Raw genomic sequence first — 19,669 nt, 5'->3', positions numbered from 1 at the left:
CTAGAGGATTTAGAGGTGATAAATCTGTAACTTTCTCTCAAGTAGTTCAGAAAAGGAATAAAAGATCATGTCTGAGAGAAAGATACAGCAGATGTGGTGAAATGTGAACAGCTGAGGAATCTGGGTGAGTTAATTGGGAGTTCTTCATGCTGTTCTTACAACTCTTCTGTAAAACTGATTTTTAAATGAATTATATTTTTACAAATTTAATTTACATTTAAATTCCCTCTATATAATTTCACATATACATATGCATTAAAGATGAATTTCTGAATGCCAAACTTTAGATTACGTGCAATGCTCCGAACATTATAGGAGTCAGTTGCCATAGAAATCATGGTTTTATTTTTAAAAAGCATAAACTATCTGAATGCATTACCACCAAATGCCAACAAAAATGTCAAAGTGAAAGTCCCTGTTGAACAGTACAGATCACCATCAGTATAACCCATACCGTAATGTTTAGGTGTATCCTTCTAGATCTTTTTTAATGTATTTAGAGCTATTTACATATATAGTTTTATATATAAATACAGTTGATTACTTGTTCTGCAAGTTTTTTGCCCCACTTAAAAATGTCTTAGAAACCTTGCCACATCAGTTCATTTGCTCTATAATTTTTTTGTGCTGCTGCTGCTGCAGAGTATCCTATAATATGGGCTTATCAGAATTTACATTATCATTCTGTTACTACTGGACTTTTAGGCTGTTTCTTTTTTCATTTTTTAAACAAATATGAACAGTGCTGAATATGAGTTCTTGCCATTCTTTACTATGCGTATGTGAGAGAGGAGGAAGGTGCTATGTGTTTTAAAATGCTATTAAATTAGCACTAAAATAAGTGTACCAGGTGTATTTTGTATTCTGAAAAATAGTATATGAGTACCTCTTTACAAATATCACCCCAACAAGAAATGGCACCAATCTCCCCACCTTCCTAAAAAAAGACCCCTCAAAACAAGTCTTCTGTAGAATCTGCAGAAGATAATCTTATTTTATTTTGTATTTCTCAAGTATGAATGTGATTATCTTTTCATATACGTGTTAACCATTTGTACTTTTTCCCTCAGTAAATGCCTAGTCATAGTCTTTTTGTGGGTTTGTGGGAGTTCTTTATACACTGTACATGCTAATCCTTTATTATATTTATGGCAGATATTTCCTTCTGGTCTCCCTTTTAATTTGGCTTGTAGTTCTTTTGTCATACAGAAGTTTTATAGAAAAATACAGTCAATTACATGACACTTGCCTTAGAGGACGTATTAGTTTCTTAAAGATGCTGTAATAAAGTACCACAAACTGGGTGGCTTAAAACAGAAACTTATTTTCTCACACTTCTGGAGGCTAAAAATCCGAGATCAAGCTGTTAGCAGGGCCATGCTGGCTATGGTCCTGCAAAGGTTTTAAGGGAAGGTCCTTCCTAGTGTCCAGTGGTTGCTGGCAATTCTTGGTATTCTTTGGTTTGCAGCTGAACTCCAACATTTGCCTCCAGTTACATGGTGTTTCCCCTCTGGTCCATATGCACCTTTATAAGGATGTCAGGCATTGGGTCAGGGCCCACCTGGGTCAGGGCCCACCCTCATCCAATATGACCTCACTTTGGCTACATCTGCAAAGACCCTACATCTAAATAAAAGCCCATTCACAGGCACCAGGGCCCTACTTCCAAATAAGAGTCCATTCATAGGAACCGGGACAAGGAGTTCAACACATTTAAAAAAGTTTTCTTGGCCAGTGGGAGGAGCACAATTCCACTTCTAACAGAGGCTTTGTCAAAGATTTTACATTTATGTTCATGAGAGATATTGATTTGTAATTTTCTGTTCTTGTAATACATTTGTGAAGTCTTTGTATCAGGACTTTTCCATCTTTCTAAATTAAGTTGGAAGTATTTCCTCCTCTTTACAAGAAGATTATTTAATGTTTGACAGAATCCACTCCTGCAAGTGATATAGACTAGGATTTTTGTGAGAAAGTTTTGCATTAAAAATTCACATATTTCCTTGACAATACAGTGCTATCATTTTCCCTCATTTGAATGTACTACTCCTTCCTAAGTGTCCTTCCAGTAAATATACTAGTGAATATATCTTATTCACGAGTAAGAAATTAGATGTCTATCTAATTCTATTATTATGGTAGGTAATGGTTTTTTCCCTCTAGAAAGTCTACCTGTGAAAATTTTATGGATTTTTCACTTTACCCTTGGTGTTTCAAAATTACAGGAAGACGGTGTAAGTGTGGCTCTACTTTCATTTATCCTGTTTAACACTCAGTGGGTCCATATAATCCATGGACTCTTGTTTTTATTTTCTTCCATGTTTATTCCTTTATTTGGGGTTTCTTTCCTTCTTTCCCTTCTGTTTCCTTTTTCAGCTACAAGGCTGATAACAGAACTTCTAGATCTAGCCTTCATTTCCCCTAACTTTTCTTACATGTGTTCTTGTTTTGTGATCTAGAAGAACTGCTTGGCTCTTTTAGATGAAAACTTTGCTCTTTGCTACTTAGCCTACCTGATCATTTTCTGTATCTCTAATGGATTTTTTCCTTGCAATCTATTTTTGTTTCTAGAACCCTACAACTTCACTTACCTTTTGAAAATATTGTTTATATTTCCTTAAAAATCTCTTCTACTCTTTTCTATTCCGTTTTCTCTTGCTAATTCTGTTTTTTTTTTTGTTGGAGAGCCTGTATTAGTTTTTATGGCTCTTGTTAACATATCATAAACTTGTTGCCTTAAAACAACAGGAATTTTGAAATAAGTATCCCTGTGCTGAAATCAAGGTTTGGCAGAGCAGTGCTCTCTCCAGAGGCTCAAAGGGAGAACCTAGTCCTTGCCTCTTTCCGCTGCTAGTGGCTGCTGGCATTCCATTGCTTTAACCACACCACTCGGATCTCTCTGCTTCTGTGGCTTTACTGTCTTCTTATCTGTGTCAGAGTTCCCTGCTTCTTTCTTACAAGGACACTTCTCATTTAGGGCCCACCTGGATAATCCAGATTAATAGCCCCATCTCAAAATACTTTATCTAATATTACCCGCAAAAACCCTTTTGTTTCCCCCACAAAAAGTAACATTTACAGGTTCCAGAGATTAGGACCTAATATTTTCGAGGACCATTTTCATAGTGTTTATTTTCCTAAACTGTTCAATAATTATTTTTCATTGGGTATGTATCTCTTTTAAGCACCTTATATGCTGATTTCAACATACTGCATTGATTATTCAAAGTTATGGGGAGGTGTAATTATTTAATCTTCTAGGCAATGGGAGGGGCTTTCTTCTCAATTTTAGGAAAACTCTGGAGTTCTGTCTTGCTTCTTTTCTTCTAGTATTTCTACTTATTGTCTCGACTTGTGGGCAGACACTTCTGCTGGATGTAATTTGGTAGAAATGGGGTAAAACTGTAATGGTTAAACCACTTTGTTAAGATCATCAATGATACCCTAAAGACGGGGCACAACACTCCCCCAAGGCACCTTTCTTTTTCAGTATCTGCTGCCTCTAAACTAAGAATATCCAGTAGTTGTACATACCTTTTCTATTCTTGACTGAGTTTAGCTTGGTTTCTTCCTTCAATCTGATTCCAAATACCTTTTGTTTTTCAGGGTTCCTTACAACTTCAGGGCCACAGAGAGAACTCTTTTTGTTTTCCAACATTTTTATAGGTGCTTTTTTAAACATCATTTTTTGGATTTTTTTTCCCTAAGAGATTTGAAGAACACTTGGGAGCTAGAGTGTATATGCTGTATACTTTGAACTCGGTTCAAACTCCAATCAATCTCCAAATCACACTTAGTGCATTTTTCTCACATGACTGCCATCTTATATCTTTATTTGTGCCTACCAAGTTGTATGGCTGAATCTTCCCTAAGTGGCTCACATTTTTAGAATATTTTAATAAGAAACTAGATTGTGTAATTTTCTGAAAATTTAATTACCCTCAATTTCTGAAGCCTTTTTATTATATATTACATAACATGCATTTTATTTCTTTGAGTCAGATGAACAGACAAAAGGGAAATATATATAGTAATGGGATTGAGAAAAATTACTGCGTGATTGAGAGGAAAGACTCTTACTTACAACAAGTCTATGACAGTATTCTAAAGAACTGCCCCTAAGATGAAAAAAATAACATCCTACTTTTTTCCAAGTTTGGTTAAGCTCTGTAAAAAGTAATTTTCAAATAGTGTGCTATATACCAAAGAATGCAAAGATTAAAGGTTTCTTATAGAGATAAATGGTTTAAGAAAAAACAATAACTGCTGTTGCAATTCTATTTTTAGAATTAAGAAAAAAGCATAAGTTTAAGACTAGATTGTTCTTAGGTTAACTACCACCACATGCGGCAGATGTTTGCTCTTAAATAGATGCCAACTGAATATATAGGGAGTAATTCAAATTTAACATTTATAATTAAACTTGAATCTTATTCCAGGTCTTCTCAAGTGAGCAGTTATAAATTAAACTTAGTTTATTTAGAGGCATAAATGGACTAGCATTTGATACCCTAGGAGCATTAAAGAGTTAATGTAATGCTAGATGAATACTAAAAGCACTGCACAGTAGTAAGGGCAGTTGAGTTCTATCTATAAGGCCATTACTGGAGTACCCCTGGGTCCCAGTTCCATTATGTACAACATGAAACAGGTGCATTAGGTATCTCTAAGGCACTTCTATCTTTTTCATATCACAGCACATACAGAAAATGGTAACATATGAACATGTACCTGGAGACTTAAGGCTGGAAGCTGGCTTAGATAACCCCGCTGCCCAGAAAGCTGTGGGACTCAGTCTCAGAGCCACTGCAACCCAGCTGTGGTGTACAGTAATGTCTTGGCCCACAACTTGGGGAGCTGTAACTCTGCCACTCAAATTGTGGTCTGTAGACTAGTAGTGCTGGCACTCCTGGGAGCTTGTTAAAAATGCACAATCTTGCACTCCAACCAGAACTACTAAATCAGAATCTATATTTTAAAGATCTCTAGGTGATTCACATGCACATTAAAGTTTAAGAAGTACTGGTCTAAGAAACTTTCAGCTCTAAAATTCAATGAACCTAAGAATTAATGTTTTATAGAAGTATATTCTAGAGTGTATTTCATAATCTTATTAAATTCCATATTATAGTTAGAATAAAATTAAAAACATACTTTTATACAAGTTTGTTCCTAATCCTTGAAAACAAATGTTTACTTTCTTTTAATTAAAGTATAGTTAACATACAATATTATATTCATTTCAAGTGTACGACATGGTCATTCAACAATAATAGACATTACAAAGTGGTCACCATGTTAAATCTAGCTACCATCTTGATCATACACTGTTGTCACAATTAGCTGTATTTCCTATGCTGTATGTTGCATCCTTTTTTTAATGACTGAAAGTTTGTACCTTTTAATCCCCTTAAATGTTTACTTCTTCATGAAGAAAAGGGAAGTATATTTACCTGCTTGTACACCTGTTGTAAGTACATGATCTCCTCCAGTTCCCAAGGATATCAGCCTAAGCACTTTGACATCCCTGCATTGCCCAATCCTATAGGCTCTGCAAAAAGACAAAAAGCAAGAGCAACAGAAATCTAGTGAAACAACTTTGGTTCAGGAGGTGGCTTCTGGACATAAAAGTAGAACACTAATAAAATTTTAATTTAAAAAGAGACATTTTATGTTTAGAGAGGCTATATTATTTAATAATGCAAAAATAGTAATTCATACAAAAAGATCAGTCATTGAGGAGAAAAGCATTAAAGAAAAAATGAACATATCAACCTCATTTTTATTATAAACATACCCTTTCACTGCCCAAAAACATGTCCTAAATTCAGTTTTCTTTTATAGCAGTCTTACATTTATGAATGGGTTGTTTTATTTAAATAATTCCATTTACATAATACTCAAAAAACGCAAGCCAATCCATAGTGACAGAAAGCAGATCAGTGGTTGCTTGGGAATAAGGGCATGGGGAGGGGTAAGGGAAGGATGGGTTACAAAGTGGCACAAGGAAAATTGGGGAATGATATGTTCTCTCCTGATAGTGGTGATGGTTTCACAGATGTATATATATATATCAAAACCTATCAACTGTTCACTTTAAATATATGCAGTTTATTGTATGTTACTTATACTTCAATGAAACTTCAGGGAAAAGCAGGTCACCAACTGGCAAGCACCTGAATTACAGCCCTCACCCACAGACATCTCATGAGCCATCTGACTGAATCACTTAGTTCACTGGTATCCAAAATGCTTGATACCAACCAGAGTGCTAATTAAAACTCTAACCTGACTCACCACACTGGTTAACTGGGGGGTCCCTGCAGTTCTCCCAGGTGGAGGCTTTACTGGAATGCTCTGGGTAAGGCCATCTATTTCTAAGCACCTGTTACAGTGGCGGGGGATCAGGAGCAAGGCCATACTGCCCCATGCTTGAAAATGTTACAATTTGGGGGGAATTTCATTTTGACCTTGTAAAGTCACTCTATGTTGTTGTATCTGGTGCTTTTTCTGCCTTTTACCCATTCATCCTCACAGAGAAGGGCTTTTATTAGAGGGCAGCTCAGGGTCCTGAAGATCTCACACCCTAGCGGGGGTGGGGGCCCTTGTGACAATGCTGCCAGTGGCAGGTTAGTGCACCCCACTTCTGTCCTGTGGCCTGGATACAGGGCGCTCATCACCCCTTTCTCTCCCACATGGATTTGGCTCTAAAGTTTCTTAAAAAATGGACCTAAGGCTATGTCTTTTAGGTATAAGTTCAGTCATTTGGTGAGTGGGACAGATTCTGTTAGAATACATGCTCTTTAATCTTTACAAACACCTTGTAACATGTTGTTTTGGACCTACGCTTCATCAATTTCTAGTTCTCAACACAGGGGTAGGTTAAGGTTAAGGGATAGTATTTCACCACATGGAGACAAGTGTTGAGGACATACAGTACGCAGGCCAGTATCTTCATTTGTCTTCTTGGTTCCTCCTGCCAAAGTCCATGGGAGGAGATGGACAGGAAGAGGAATGCTGTCAATTAATTTTCACTGAATTAATTGTTAAGGAACACTGGGATAAATACGATACTAAGTCTCGATGGCCCAGAGGAAAAAAAACAAAATGACAAAATTTGTTAAGATAAAAATGGACTTCTCTCCTTTCAAACCAGTAATTTTTTTTTCATGACTGGTTTCACCATTTGTCTACAACAGTGCCTGAAACATATTTGATGCACACACACAAAAAATGTTTCTTTAAAAATAAAAGGCCAGAAGTTTATTAAAAATAATAATAATAATAATAATAAAGGGAGAAATGTGGGATCCACATATAAATCAAGTATAAAAATCAAACGAATATTCATATTTGACCTGATTGTTTATAGTTCATAATGCGTGATCAGAACCGAAAGTTTCTGTGATGAATGCCTTTGTACTGTTCACCAGGTAAGAACTTATTCACTATGTAAGAATTCGTTCACTATGTAAGAACTTGTTTGTTATGCTTCAGAAGATTGGAGACTGATGAGAACTAGGCTTGAGATGGATTAATGATTGTGCATTGAGCATTGACCCCCCTATACAGAATTTTATTGCTGTTAACAACCATTTGATCAATAAATATGAGAGATGCCCTCTCAAGAAAAAATAAAAAATAATAAATAAATAAATAAATAAAAGGCTAAAATCATATTTTTAAGTTAAATGTAAAAAGCCTGGTTAGGCTACCAAATGATATATTCAATTTGTTCTTTGCTTTTCAAAACTAAAGATCTCTAGTCAATGTAACTCTCCTACATTGTATAAGGAATTGAGTGTCATCTGGTAAAAACTACCAGAAAACTGTTAAAATTAAAATTCTCTGTGGAGCCTGCTTCGGGTTTCTAGTCTCTTCTGAAGTAATATAATTATTATATTGCCAGTGAATTAAGAGAAAAGAGATCATTCCAAAATATTAAGGTTACAGATGAATGCACAGTTTCCAGTTTCTCTTCCCTAGCTGAGGGTACAGATGATTGGGATCACATTTATTCTGCAATAGAAGATGAGCTGAAGCTCAAACATGTTCTCTTTAAAAAGGCAAAAGGGAAATGATGTAATGTTTTGCATGTCACATTTAATTCTGCTAGTAGTCTTTGTAATGACACTTAATGTGATTTTGTGTTTGAACTTTTACAAAAGGAAATGGAGCACTGAATGGTCTTATCTAGCTGGTTTTGTTAATCAAACAAGTGAAAGGAGTTTAAACCTAACAGAAAAAATACATTCTTCATGTTTTACTATAAAATGGAAAACTAAAACTCTTAAAAATATGCATGATTATTTCTGGTGATTCGAAATGATGTGTGAAATCACCCGATTTTCTGCAGTGGTGTTGCACCTGTAATAATAAATGTAAAAAAATGTGAATACAAGATAATTCAATTGCTTAAAAAAAAAAGGACTTCTCTGTGTATTTCATTTGGTCAATTTCCTTGACAGCTGCCCGTGGCGAGAAGCTGGTGAAAAGTGTACGCTCTGCAAGTCAGATTCTGACCCTGCCAGTTACTAGCTGTGAACTTGAGCAAGTTGCTTAGTTTGCTGTGCCTCAGCTTCCTCGGTGTAAAATGTGTACATAGTGCCTCCCTGACAGGATGCTCTGATTTTGAGATAATCGACAGAAAGCACTTACAGCAGTTTCTGGCTCACAGTAAATATACAATGTTGCTGTTATTTCAGTCCTTATCCTTACTGTCAACTAAAGAACTGAAGCTAATTTGCTTTGCTTTGTACACAGCACAGTATTATGTGTATCATAATTGGGGTGGTCTTAATAACACTGTGTATTATGAGCTGCACTACAACTATCAAGCAAACAGGAATGGATAATTTAAATCTCTATAATTTAAATCCATATCTGACTTGCTTGAATGCCCATAGAGTCTAACAAGATGTCTTATAAACACTAATGATCAACAAATATTTTTGGTATTTTTTATGAATGTGAATGAAATTTCTCCATTAAAAAAAAATCTCTCAAAACAGGGCCTAATAACCATATGAAGTTGTAGATTTCTGACTATTATTTCAGTTTCTTCTACGATTATTTGAATATATTTTTATACTTTATCTTTAGACGATCTTAATCACTTACATTCATCTAGAAAAAGGCCTTTTTGATGTAGATTTCCAAATGTATTTGTATAAACCTAAACATAAACATGTTAGATATTATAAATAAATAGGCAGTGGTTATGTGGCCTTTCCATTTCCTAACATTTTCTGTGTATCTGCCTTTTTAATTCAGATTAGACTTATCAAAAGTTTGTCTGTTTTACTCTTTTCAGTGATTTAAAATTGTTTTTATTCTTAATAATTTCTTACACAATTCCTTGTACTTTCTCTATATTTACTTTGTTCTTTTTCTAGTTTTCTAAATGATACCCTTTTTTTCACTTATTTTCCATCTTTTTTTCTAAGAAATAAATGCAAAACTCTAATATCAGAACTTCAATACTGATTCAGTGATTTCATTTTCATTGAATCAGTTTTCTGTCAAATTTAATCAATTCTTCTCTTGATTTCCTCTATTGTGGTAAAATACACATAAACTTAGAGCTTAATCATTTTTAAAGGTACAGCTCAGTGACTGTAAATACACTCACACTGTTGTGACACCATACCACTGAACCATCATGACTTCCATTTACATGTTTTCCATCTTTCCCAACTGAAACACTACGTGTGAAACATTAACTCCCATTCCCAGCCACAGACCCTGGCGACCACCATCCTACTTCCTGCCTCTGTGAACCTGACAGGCCTAGGTACAGCATATTAGTGAGATCATATAGTATTTGTCCTTCTGTGCTGAAAACACACATCTTTTCCTTATTGCTGTTCTTAGAGGAAAAACTTTCAGTCTTTTACCACTGAGTATGATGTCATCTGTGGGTTTTTCATGAAGAGCCTTTATTATGTTGAGGTAGTCTCCTTCTATCCATAGTTTGTTGAGTGCTTTTATCAGGAAAGAGTGAATTTTGTCAAATGCTTTTTCTGCATCAATTGAGATGTGATTCATTTTCCTTCTTTCTGTTAATGTGATGTATTACATTGACTAATTTTATAGAGTGTTGAACCATCCTAACATTCCAGTAAAAAATCCAAGTTGGTCATGATATATCATTCTTTTTAACATGCTGCTTAGTTTAGTTTGCTCATATTTTACTGAAGATTTTTACATTGATATTCGTAAGGGGTACTGACCTGTAGTTTCTTTTCTTATAGGATCTTTGCTGGTTTTGGTGTCAAAGTCAGTCTGATCTCAGAGAAGGAGTTAGGAAGCATCCCTCCTCTTCAAAATTTTGGAAGAGTTTGAGAAGAACTGGTGTTAATTCTTTGTATGTATTATATATTTCACCAGTGAAGCCATCTGGTCTTGGACTTTTATTGAGAGGTTTTTCAATTACTGATTCAATTTCCTTAGTTATTGTACAGCTATTAAGACATTCTATTTCTTCATAATCCAACCTTGGTAGGTTATGTTTCCAGGTGTCCATTTCATTTAGGCTTTCAAACTTGTTGGCATACAGTTGTTCACAGTGCTCTCTTTTAATCCTTTACTTCTGTTTCTGCCAAAAACATCTTTGGAATTTCAATAGGGATTGCACTGAATTTATAGATAGCTTTGAACAATATCAACATTTTAACAATACTAAATTCTCTGATTCATTAACTTAGGATGTTCTTCCATTTATATGCATCTTCTTTAATTTCTTTCAGCAATATATATACTATATATACATATATATGTATATATATGTATTTTTTGGTATCAATAACCCACAATTACATGAGGAATATTATGTTTACTAGACTCCCCCCATCAGCAAGTACCCCCCACAAACCCCATTTCAGTCACAGTCCATCAGCATAGTAAGATGCTGTAGAATCACTACTTGTCTTCTCTGTGTTGCACAGCCCTCCCTGTGCCCCCCCAAGTTATAAGTGCTAATCGTAATGCCCCCTTTTATCCCCCCACTTATCCCTCCCTTCCCACCCATTCTCCCCAGTCCCTTTCCCTTTGGTAACTGTTAGTCCATTCTTGGGTTCTGTGATTCTGCGGCTGTTTTGTTCCTTCAGTTTTTTCTTTGTTCTTATACTCCACATATGAGTGAAATCATTTGGTACCTGTCTTTCTCTGCCTGGCTTATTTCACTGAGCATAATACTCTCTAGCTCCATCCATGTTGTTGCAAATGATAGGATTTGTTTTCTTCTTATGGCTGAATAATATTCCATTGTGTATATGTACCACCTCTTCTTTATCCATTCATCTACTGATGGACACTTAGGTGGCTTCCATTTCTTGGCTATTGTAAATAGTGCTGTGATACACAAATGTGATAAACATAGTGCATATGTCTTTTTCAAACTAGGCTGCTGCATTCTTAGGGTAAATTCCTAGAAGTGGAATTCCTGGGTCAAATGGTATTTCTATTTTGAGCTTTTTAAGGAACCTCCATACTACTTTCCACTATGGTTGAACTAGTTTACATTCCTACCAGCAGTATAGGAGGGTTCCCCTTTCTCTACAACCTCGCCAACATTTGTTGTTGTTTGTCTTTTGGATGGTGGTGATCTTTACTGGTGTGAGGTGATATCTCACTGTGGTTTTAATTTGCATTTCTCTGATAACTAGCAATGTGGAGCATCTTTTCATGTGTCTGTTGGCCATCTGAATTTCTTCTTTGGAGAACTGTCTGCTCGGGTCCTCTGACCATTTTTTTAATTGAATTATTTGCTTTTTGTTTGTTGAGGTGTGTGAGCTCTTTATATATTTTGGATGTCAGGCCTTTATCGGATCTGTCATTTATAAATATATTCTCCCGTACTATAGGATGCCTTTTTGTTCTACTGATGGTGTCCTTTGCTGTACAGAAGCTTTTCAGCTTCATATAGTCCCACTTGCTCATTTTTGCTTTTGTTTCCCTTGCCCGAGGAGATACGTTCATGAAGAAGTCACTCATGTTTATGTCCAAGAGATTTTTGCCTATGTTTTTTTCTAAGAGTTTTATGGTTTCATGACTTACATTCAGGTCTTTGATCCATTTTGAATTTACTTTTGTATATGGGGTTAGACAATGATCTAGTTTCATTCTCTTACATGTAGCTGTCCAGTTTTGCCAACACCAGTTGTTGAAGAGGCTGTCATTTCCCCATTGTATGTCCATGGCTCCTTTATCGTATATTAATTGACTGTATATGTTTGGGTTAATATCTGGACTCTCTATTCTGTTCCACTGGTCTGTGGGTCTGTTCTTGTGCCAGTACCAAATATTCTTGATTACTGTGGCTTTGTAGTAGGGCTTGAAGTTGGGAAGTGAGATGCCCCCTGCTTTATTCTTCCTTCTCAGGATTGCTTTGGCTATTCGGGGTCTTTTGTGGTTCCATATGAATTTTGAAACTATTTGTTCCAGTTCATTGAAGAATGTTGTTGGTATTTTGATAGGCATTGCATTGAATCTGTAGATTGCTTTAGGCAGGATGGCCGTTTTGACAATATTAATTCTTCCTAGCCAAGACATGGAATGAGTTTCCATTTGTTAGTGCCCTCTTTAATTTCTCTTGAGAGTGTCTTATAGTTTTCAGGGTATAGGTCTTAAACTTCTTTGGTTAGGTTTATTCCTAGGTATTTTATTCTTTTTGATGCAATTGTGAATGGAATTGTTCTCCTGGTTTCTCTTTCTGTTAGTTCATCGTTAGTGTATAGGAAAGCAACCGATTTCTGTGTATTAATTTTGTATCCTGCAACTTTCTTTCAGCAATATTTTTTAGTTTGCAGTGTACAAGCTTTCTGCTTCCTTGTTTTATTCATAAGTTTTTTTATGCTATTGTTAAACAGAATTATTTTTAAAATTTTCCTTTCAGACTGTGTGTTGCTAGTATATGGAAATGCAACTGATTTTTGCATGTGGACTTTGTATCCTACAACTTTTCTGAATCAGTTTATTAGCTTGAATGGTTTTTATGTGTGGAATCTTTAGGGTTTTCTACATATAAGATCATGCCATCTGTGAACAAAGATAATTTTACTTCTTCCTTTCTAATCTGGAATTCTTTTATTTCTTTTTCTTACCTAACTGTTCTGGCTAGGACTTCCAGTACTATTCTGAACACAAGTGGTGAAAGTAGGCATCTTTCTTTTGCTCCTGATCCTAAAGGAAAGCATTCAGTCTTTCAACACTGATTATGATGTTATCTGCAGGTTTTTCACAAATGCATTTTATTATGTTGAGGTAGTTTCCTTCTATCCCTAGTCTGCTATCATGAAAGGGGGTTGAATTTTGTCAAATGCTTTTCCTGCATCATTTGCCATCCTTGCATTCCAGGATAAATCCCACTTGGTTATGGTATATAAACCATAATATGCTGTTGAATTTGGTTTGCTAATATTTTGCTGAGGATTTCTGCATCAATAGTCATTAGGAATTTTGGTTAGTAGTTTCTTTTCTTACAGTGTCTTTGCTTGGCTTTGGTATCAGGGCACTGCTGGCCTTACAGAATGAGTTAGGTAGTGCTCCTACATCTTTAATTTTTTGGAAGAGTTTGAAAAGGATTGGTATTAATTCTTCTTTAAATGTTTGGTAGAACTCACCAATGAATTCATCTGATCCTGGTATTTTATTTTTGGCATTTTTTTATTACTGATTCAATCTTCTTTCTAGTTATAGGTCTACTATTCATATTTTCTATTTCTTCATGAATCAGTCTTGGTAGGCTATATATTTCTCAGAATTTATCCATTTCATCTAGTTATCCAATTTTTCATGTATATTTGTTTATAGTACTGTTTAATAATCCTTTTTTGTTTCTGTAAAACCAGCAGTAATGTCCTCCTTTTCCTTCTGATTGTAGTTATTTCAGTCTCCTTTTCTTCTTAGTTAATCTAAATATTTGTCAAGTTTGATCTGTTTGAAAGAATAACTCTTGGTTTCATTATCTTTTTCCTGTTGTTTTTTAGCCTGTATTTCATTTATCTATCCTTTAATCTTTTATTTCCTTCCTTTTGCTAGCTTTGAGTTTAGTTCTTCTTTTTCTAGTTCCTTAAGGTATAAGGTTAGATTGATTTGAGACCCTTCTTTTTTAATGTATGCATTTACAGAAAGAAATTTCTCTTTTAGCACTGATTTCACTGCATTGCATAGGCTATGGCACGGTGTGTTTTTATTTTCATTTTCTCCTTGTGATTTCTTTTCTGACCCATTGGTAGCTTAAGAGTGTGTTCTTTAATTTCAACATATCTGTGAGTTTTCCTATTTATTCTGCTGTTGATTTCTAGTTTCACTCTATTGTGACTGGAGAAGAAATTGTACAATTTCAATCTTTTAGAATTTATTAACATGTTCTCTGGCCTAATGCATGGTCTACCATGGAGAATATTCTATGTGCACTTGAAAAAAAAAGTATATTTTGCTATTGCTAGAAAGGAGTTTTGTATATGTCTGCTAGGTCCAATTTGTCTATAGCACTGTTCAAGTCTTCTCTTTACTGATCTTCTGACTGAATGGTCTATCCATTATCAAACATAGGGCATTAAAGCCTCTACTACTATTGTACAGCTGTCTATTACTCTTTTCAATTATGTCAATACTCACTTTATATATTTTGGAGCTCATAGGTTTGGTGCATTATAATTGTTAAAGCTTTTTGGCAAATTTATTCTTTTCTCATTGTATAATATCCTCCATCTCTTATAACAGTTTTCAACTTAAAGTCTATTTTTTCTTATTTTAGAATAACCATTCCTGTTTTCTTTTGGTTACTATTTGTACAGAATATCGCTGTCCATCCTTTCTCTTTTAACCTCTGCGTGTTCTCAGATCTAATGTGAATGTTTTACAGGCAGTATATAGTTGGGATACTGTTTTTTTATTTTTTAATACATTCTGCCAATCTATGTCTTTTGATTGGGAGTTTAATCCAAATAAAACGGAATTTGCCATTTTGTTTTCTGTATGTCTTATAACTATTTGGTCCCTCATTTCCTCCATTACTGCCTTCCTTTGGCGTTATGTAATTTTTAAAAGACACATTTTGATTCCTTTCTCATTTCCTTCTGTATGTAGTCTATAGATATTTTCTTTGTGGTTACCATGAAGATTAAATATAATACCCCAAAGTTATAACAATCAATCTTAAATTGATACCAACTTAATTTCAATTATATAAAAAAAACCTACTTCACAGCTCTGTCCCCTCCTTTCATACTACTGATGTCACAAATTATATCATTATATGTCATGTATCCATTAACACAGATTTGTAATTTCTCTTTAAAATCATGTAGAAAATAAAAAATAGAATTATAAACCAAAATTACAATAATAGTGCTTTTTTGTATTTGTGCATGTACTTGCCTGTACTGAAAAATTTATATTTTCATATGGCTTTCAGTTACTGTTAAGAGTTCTTTCATTTGAACTTGAAAGTCTCTCTTTAGCATTTCTTCCAGGGCATGTCTACTGGTAATAACTCCCTCAGCTTCTGTGTTTCTGGGAATGTCTTAATTTCTCTTATTTTTGAAGGACAGTTTTGCCTGATATAGAATTCTCATTTGATGATTTTTTATTTTGGTGCTTTAAATATATCATCCCAATGCCTTCTGGCCTGTAAGGTTTCTGTTGAGAAACCTACTGAAAATTTTACTGGAGATCCCCTATATATTACAAGTCAATTTTTTCTTGCTACTTTAAAGATTCCCTTGTCTTTGACTTTTGACAGTTTGATAATATGTCTTGGTGTGGGTCTCTCTTTAGGTGTATCCTATCTAGAGTTTGTTGAGCTTCTTTTGTTTACTCATGTCATTCCTCAAATTTATGATGTTATTATTTCAGTCATTATTCAAAGAACCTCCATCCTTTTCTCTGTCTCCTTTAGGAATACCCATAATGCACCTATTTGGTGAGTCCCATTGATCCCTTAGGCTATATTCATTTTTCTTCACCATTTTTCTTTTTGTTCTTCAGATCTGCCTTCAGATTTGTTGGCTCTTTTCTTCTGTTTGTTCTGATGAACACCTGTGGTGCTTTTTCAATTCAGTTATTGTATTTTTCAAGTCCACAGTTTCTGTTTTTTTAAAATAATTTCTACCTCTTTGTTGATATTCTCAGTTTGTTCTTATATTGAGTTTCTGATTTCCTTTGTTCTTTGTTTATGTTTCATTTAGTTCTCAGAGTTAGAAAAGTTGTTTTGGAGTCTTTGTTTAGTAAGTCCTATGCCTATATTTCTTTAGGCATGGTTTCTGGAGATTTATTTGGTTTCTCTTGGGCCGATATGTCAGTCCGCATGCAGAGGGCTGAATCTGGGCCGACCAGGAGCCTCTGAGAACAGCCAAGGCTGCTTCAGCCAGTTTACCCTACATTCCAGTGGGCCCCTTTCTGGAGAGAGACTCTGGAGAAGCAGATGCTAGCCTACTAGCTGTCATTGAATGTGCCCCAACCCAAATCTACCAATTTGCCTCAGTGACAGCCTGAAGATCCTGCCATCCCTCTTTAAAGACCCAGAACTCAATATAATGAAAGAGGAATTGAAAAAGGCAAAGAACAAACTAGACCAGACTCTGTTAACCATGCTTTCCTCAGAGAACCAAGACTTAAACTCCACTCAGCCTGTCAGCCCTTTTTCAACTCGGGGTCAAGCTGATCTCCCAATAGCCTATACAAGGTCTGAACCTGTTCTTTTGGGTTTCTGAGCCGGCTTCCCAGGATTCGCAACTGTGGTGACCTCTCTAAGCATCACATTCTCCTGGGATGAGAATATGGTGCTAAAACAAAGACAGCAAATAATTTGAGATCAAGTTTATTCCACAAAATTTAAGCTATTTTCTACCTCTTCATAAGGCTTCTGGACATCCCAGTCTGACCTTTGGGGACTCCAAGTAATGATATGGCTAGGAAGGAAATGATCACTGCTATCTCATGTGCCCCTGAACCTTTGCAATAAACCTTCATTACTGAAGATGATCTGAGCATATTTCTTAAGCTAGGTACTTAGTATCTTTGTTACTCTACAGCACACATATATTGTTTGATTCAATTCCATGTTAATAAAAGCAATTTTAAGAAGTTAATTATCTGTCACCTCTGTCCCCAATGAAAATCCCACAGATAGCTCTCATAGTAGATGTTCTCTTCAGTCTCTAGGACCTTTCCTTCCTTCCTCTTTAACAATAGCTGACGATCCAAGGGGAAGTTGTTTCCACTTCTGTTTGTGATAAATTCATTCACTCCAGAAATACTGAACAACCAGTATATGCTGTGTGTACTGCAGTGAGGAAGCCACACAATGTCCCTGCTGTCATGGAACCTTTATTCTTATATAAATACAAAAGATAATATGGTATAGGTAACCTGTCAATTTATGAGGGAGACAGACAATAAAGTATAAATAATCAAGAAAAGCTGCACATGGTAATAAGTGCTCTGCAGAGAATCACAACAGGGTACTGTGCCAAAGATTGTTGGGGTGGTACTTCGTGAAGTCAGGGGTGACCCAAAGAGGTAGCATTGCAGCTGAAATATGAGTAACAGTAGATAGACATGCAACTATCAAGAGAACTGGCAGTGATGGCAGAAGGAGCTATACACAGACCCTTCGTTCTACCTGTTTTTAACTCGAGTCCACTTACAGAGGACAATGTGGTCGCCATTCAATTGTAATGCGACAGGCTTTGTGCTGGGCTCTGCAGTGAGGAAGTTAGAGGGGGAGGGCCCTATTTTCAGGAAGCTCCCAATAAGCCTAGCAAGATAAAAAAGACCCCCACCAAGCAATGGACCAGGGCACCATGCAGGATCACAGATGCCTGAGATATTGCCCAGATGCTGAGGCTGCAGGGAGTCCTTATGGAAATTATCATGTGCTTCTCACATACCATACCAAAACTCCAATTCCTGAGCATGCTTGTTCACAAACAAAAAACTGCCAGTCATTGCAGAAGTGCCAGAAATCCCACTTTCATTCCTTAAACTTTACTGCAATTTCACTGACCTTTATTCCTTTAATTGAGCTCCAACTGACTCCCAGCAGTCAATATCTGTATCTCTATTCCTGAAGATCTCTTCTTAAAACTGAAAGACGCTTTGTCCAGGTGTAGCAGGTCAGAAGAACCAGCAGATTATCATTACCCCTGGGATCAACTCTCTACTAATGATTCCAGGAGGAGTATTTCTTTTCTCATTGAAGACATTAAAAATTTTTTTATATTAAGAAAATGCACAAATCTTGTGTACATCCTGATTAATTTCAAATATATATATGCACCTATATAACCATCTCTCAGTCAAAGATAACAAACATTCTAATTTTTTCCCCTTCACCTATTTCATCCATGTTAGGCTGGAGGAAGGAAAAACAAGGACATGCAAACAGAACAGAGAGATGCCATAGGGGGAGAACAGACAAGACCCCAAGGTCCGTGCCTTATACGGAAAGGGGACAGCTCTTTCTGAATTCTATCTTTCTGATGTGCCAACTAAGACCCGATGTCAGCCTCTTCCCTCTTGGAAGGAAAAAAAGTTTCTAGCTGCCTATTGTCACCTTTAGCCAATCATAACTCTCCATGCCCCCTAGGATAGCTTGCCCATTCCTCCCCTTCCTAATCCCTTATAAGCCTCCACCTCCCTGACCGGGTGTGACTTCTGTGGCCTGTGATAGCCAGACCTTGGAACATCATCCGGGAGTTGCACTCAAATAAACTTCCTGGCCCTTTGTTGCCTCTCTTCGCCTGCTTATTTCGGTTGGAATTTATTGGAATTTATCTTACATTTGGTGCCGAAATCCCGGGAAGGAGTGTGAGCGTGGGGCCCTGACTGGCTACCAGTGGCTGCGCCCCCTCCTTCCCCGACTCAGGACCTCAGCCTGCTCTCCGCTGCATAGACTATTTTTCGGTGAGTCCCTCAGTTTCCCTGGTCTGTTTCCCTTCCTAACTCCATTTCACCTGGTCCATTAGAAATTGTACATACGTCCAGGTGGGACATCCAGCCCCTTGGGCATCTGGCCCACCCTCTGTGGGTATCCGGCCCGCCCTTGGCCCTGTGGTATGGCAGACGTTCCTACCCCAGGCCCCAGGATGTCTGCAGGCATCCGGCCCACCCCTGGCCCTGCAGTGGGGGAGACATCCCTCACCCAGGCTCCCAGGCTATCTCCCCTGACTTGGTGCGCTTGGGATGCTGGGCACTCCTCTCAGTGGGATTAGTTGGGAAGTGGCGCAGACATGGGGAACCAACCCTCAAAAGCAGAGGCTCAGACCCCACTGCAGTGTCTCATTTCCAAATTGGGTACTCTATATTTGTTCCGGGAAGTTCACAAATAGAAGCTAGGCTTTCTTTGCTCTGAGGCCAGGCCTCAGTATCCTTTGGACAATCTATCTCGCTGGCCCCCTGAGAGAACTTTCAATTTTAGCCTCCTCACCGACTTGATTAATTATTGCCACTGGAGGGGAGAGTAGAGTGAAATCCCATATGTGCAGACTTTTTGGACTTTGCACTCCCGCTCAGACCTTTACGTTAAGTGTTCAATGACTCAGGTTCTCCTAGCCTGATCTCCAGTTGAAGATTGTCAGCCTCTTAGTCTGCCCAGTCCTTCTTCCTTTTCAGATCCACCAGAAAACCTCAGTCGCCCACCTCCCTCACCTCGCGATCCCCT

At 36.7% G+C, this 19,669-nt stretch overlaps 1 protein-coding gene across 1 annotated transcript in view; it reads right to left on the bottom strand.

Moving 5' to 3' along the window:
- The window catches only part of LOC108408991 (DNA excision repair protein ERCC-6-like 2), a 57,010-nt gene that overhangs the window by 12,176 nt on the left and 25,165 nt on the right, over window positions 1-19,669 (bottom strand). Inside the window, exon 2 of the mRNA XM_073228842.1 lies at window positions 5,454-5,551. The gene's annotated coding sequence lies outside the window, so the exon portion shown is untranslated. The remainder of the gene's footprint in view (window positions 1-5,453; window positions 5,552-19,669) is intronic.

This window comes from Manis javanica, chromosome 2, assembly GCF_040802235.1.
Source record: "Manis javanica isolate MJ-LG chromosome 2, MJ_LKY, whole genome shotgun sequence".
NCBI lineage: Eukaryota > Metazoa > Chordata > Mammalia > Pholidota > Manidae > Manis > Manis javanica.
Note: the sequence above shows the minus strand (reverse complement) of the source record. Positions and strands in the feature narration are given on the sequence as shown.